This window comes from Trachymyrmex cornetzi, unplaced genomic scaffold, assembly GCF_001594075.2.
Source record: "Trachymyrmex cornetzi isolate Tcor2-1 unplaced genomic scaffold, Tcor1.1 scaffold279, whole genome shotgun sequence".
NCBI classification, from domain to species: domain Eukaryota; kingdom Metazoa; phylum Arthropoda; class Insecta; order Hymenoptera; family Formicidae; genus Trachymyrmex; species Trachymyrmex cornetzi.
Window position 1 is genome coordinate 279,075 of NW_017297471.1, and position 4,444 is coordinate 283,518.

The window sequence follows — 4,444 nt, forward strand, 5'->3', positions numbered from 1 at the left end:
GTAACGGTAACGAATTTTACAGTTACTTTTATCGTTACTTTGCACATGATTGGACACGATGCGACACAAGCCACTTACACTGTAAAAAAATTTCGTAAATTTACACATATAATAAATGTAAAATAGATTACATGATTAGTTTTAAAATTATAAAAAAATCATACAATTTTACAGAAATTATGTAATTCCACAAAAATTATGTAAATTTGTTTTTATTGTGTAAATATATCTTATTTTATATTGGAAATTATGTAAATAGCAGGATATTTTGAATATTTTCTGTAATTATCCAAATTTTAGTAATATTACGTAATATAAAAGAAATTTTTCGCGTATTGTTGTTAAATGTATAATAATATATAGTGCGAAATATATTGTCATATTATCGTTCCTGTAGCTACACATACACATTGTAATTGTACTTCCACAATCTGCTTAGTTCCAAACCAAGAAATTATTTTTATTTGCATATTGCAAATTTACAAATGTGTGGACGTTTACAACTTATAGTGGATCTCAAAATTATCCAGCATAATAGTTATAATTTTACACAATTTTTTACAATGCGCTTGAGACTAGAGAAGCCTCTAGGCCAGTCCGCTGTGATTGTTGGTCGTCGATTTAAAAAAAAGTAACGGAAAAATAACGAAAAGTTACTTTCTCAAGTAACGGTAACTGTAACGAGTTACTTTTAAAAATCGGTAACTAGTAATGGTAACTTGTTACTTTTCCTACTGGGTAACGAGTAACTGTAACTTGTTACTTTTAAAAAGTAACTTTCCATTCCCTGATTTTAATCACGTGATTCTTTTTGTTGCTAAAATAGCCGGTTAAAGCAGCTCGTGAAAATTTACCTTAATAGATGAAATAAAAATGTTGTAATGCAAATCACAGTCGAAGCCGGAAAAGCTCTTCAAAAAATGTGGGCAAGATGATGCAATACCCGAAGCAGGCAAGACACACGTCCGTCCTGCTCACAATAGTCAGGGCGACTTTTTTAGACCGTCACTTATCGCATGGCTATTCAATCGAAACGAGATGATTAAGCCCGGACACCGAACGCTTATTGATGAAAAACGGGCGATGGGGGTAAATTTTACCCCCACAACCGGCTTTTCACCAATTAGCGCTCTGTGTCAAAGCGCTGTTGCCCGTATGAGGATCCGAGCTCATGGACCGCATATGGGGCTCTATTCTTGAAAACAAACGTATACGAAAGTCTAGGGAAATGCTACAGTATACGTTACATATACTATAGTATTTCCCTAGACTTTCGTATACGTTTCTTTTCAAGAATAGAGCCCCTGGACAGACATTAGACGTGCATTCGTTTGTGCAGCGGTCAGCGCAGAAGTATTACTTTATCCTTGTTGTTCATCGACCTCTGCTACACGGCACGCTTAATCGGGTTTAATAATCCGTAATTATGAAATTGGCCAATCATAGCTTTTCCTCGGGAGAATGGAATGATTGTGATTGGCCAGTTTCATAACTACGGATGTTATTAAACTCGATTAAGGGTGCCGTGTAAATGTAGTCATCGAGTGTTGAATAAAGATTAATGATACTCACTGCGCTAACCGCTGCATAAACGAATGTACGCTAGGTCTGTTTCTGGGCGTAACGTATACTGTAGCATTTCCCTAGATTTTCTTATACGTTTCTTTTCAAGAATAGAGCCCTTGTGGCTGAACTAGGCTGCGTTCCACTTAACGCCCGTGAGCATCGTTTTTCCTTGTTTAATATTTGATAAACGACAAGGATGAAATGATTCCACGAGAGTTATAAGCGTTAAGTGTACACTTTTGGAACTTAAAGTGAGAAAGATATACGTTTGATATTTGTTTAAAACGAGAAAGAGAGTTCTAGAACAGTTTAGTGCAGGAACAGAAAACAGATCAATTGGCTGCATTCAGTGTACTCAGTAATTGAGTGGCGCTCGCTGTTATTGGTATATTCTTTTAGATCATCCATTCAGCATTTTAGATCAGGGGCTCTATTTGTGAAAAGAAATATATACGAAAGTCTAGGGAAATACTATAGTACACGTAACATATACTGTAGCATTTCCCTAGGTTATCGAATACGTTGCTTTTCAAGAATAGAGCCCCTGAAAGAATACATCTATAGCAACGAGCGCTCACTCACGCTGTGTTGCAAAATTCTCTGTGAGCGCTGAAAATCTACAATTTCGTATACTATACATTGGGTGCTTTCCATTTGATGACACAAGTCGACACAAGTCGATACAAGTGTCGTTCTATCTTTATCACACTCTGAATGTCAACAAGGATAGAACAACGCTTATGCCGACTCGTGTCGACTTGTGTCGGGGTGATCCCGATTGATCACAGCTCGATTGGACACCACCAATCACAGCGACCGGTGCTTAGGAGCTTTGTAGTCTCAAGCGCTGTGAGTGGCTCGTGTCCAATTGAGCCGTCCAACTGGGTGCCACCCCTTATGTCATCAAGGCTGCGTTCGGAAATATCACCTGAATCTTATTATCTTTGTTGTTCACTCAGTGTTAAACAAGAATAAGTTGATACACGGAGACCCGGGTGATGTTTTCGAACGCAGCCCATATAGAAAGCACCATTTTCAGCACTAGCAGTAAATTTTGGAACACATGCTGGATTTAGGTCATTTAGGATATGTATCCACTGAGCGCGTCACGCGAAAGAAAAAAAAAGTGAAGTTTATACTCCTCTCTTTCTCTCTTTCGAGTCGCGCCTTTACGCGATGGACGACGCGACGCGTGACGCGCTCAGTGTATACGTACCATTAAGCCTCGTCTACAATAGTCGCACAAGTTGTGTCGCATGTCGTATGAAATGTCGCAGAAATGTCGCATACAGTCGCATGATTGTCGTAGTCGCAAGAGCTCTTGTCATACGGAGCCAGAGATGCAAATTCTGTTACGATTTACGACATCGCGACTAGCGTCATCGGTCGGCGGTCTGGCGCAACCGTAGCACACACACAAGCACAAGCTCGTGTACGTGTGACTCTGGTAGCAGAAGTTCTGCAAAAGAGTTAAGGCCCGTCTACAATACACGGAGTAAAAAGTAAGAGTAAGAAATTGACCAATCACAGTCGATTATTCTTCTCACATTCGACTGTGATTGGTCAATTTCTTACTCTTACTTCTTACTCCGTGTATTGTAGACGGGCCTTTACACGTACACGAGTGTGCGACTATTGTAGACGAGGCTTAATGGTACGTATCCACTGAGCGCGTCCGTAACGGAGCATGGTGGAATTATACAAGGTGTGTCGTTCCCGTGGATGCGCAGTAGCCTAAAAGTAATGGGGAGTGGACAACCAATCATGGGGGGCCCATTCGATTAAAATCCAATATGGCTGTGTTTATTTCGGGGCACTGTGTGTTAAGGTATATCCACACGAGTGGCACCCAGTTGGACACGGCTCAATTGGACACGAGCCACTCACAGCGATTGAGACTACAAGGCTCCTAGGCACCGGTCGCTGTGATTGGTGGTGTCCAATCGTGCCGTGATCAAGTTGGATCACTACATCCACACAACTTGCATAGCCGCATAAACGTATGCATAAAGAAAATTATCCAATCACATTTTATGTACGACTTTAAAAGAGAACTGCAATTGGATAATTTTCTTTATGTATATGTTTATGCGGCTATGCAAGTTGTGTGGAGACATATAGCGTTTTCGATTGGGCAAAAGTTAGTGCGCACCAGTGCGCACTCAGTTCACACCAACACTGGACGAGTTCCATGAGTTGCACTGAATAGTGCAAGTTCAAAAGAATACGCCAAGATTTCCAGTGCTAAAGCTGAATCTCGTTTTTGTTCTCTTTGAAGCAATGTTCAACAAAATGTTACAAAACCACAGTAAAAGATATTAAGAGTAGGGACAAGATCCCGTTTTCAATTCAACTTCGCACATTTGCTTGTCCCTATGTATATCCTTACCTGTGATAAAACGTGCACTGAACTGGCACCGTCAAAATATCTCGTGCCCCTTAGTGCGCACTGAGTGCGCACTACGCGAGTGTCGTGCGATCAAATGAACACGTGACACTAGCCAAGTGCGCATTGGCACTGCCAATCGAACACGCTCTTGACACTGAGTGCAGCCAGTGCACCCCAATCGAAAACGCTAATAGAGAATGGACTGCGCGATTCGTGTAGTGGTATAGGATATGTTGGTCGATGAAAATGAGAGAGAGGGACGTAGGTTGCGGCCAATCTGTGTCTTTTTCTACTCAACGATGAAATTGTGATGTTCCGGGCCCCGTCCTTATGGAAACAAACACTGAAAATTTTCAAAGAAACACTGAAAATGAGAGGTTAACACTCAAATTTGAGCGTTAACCTCTTATTTTCAGTGTTTTTTCGAAATTTTCAGTCTGTTTCCATAAGGGCGAAACATAATTTTAAAGCTTTGTAAATGAGATATTT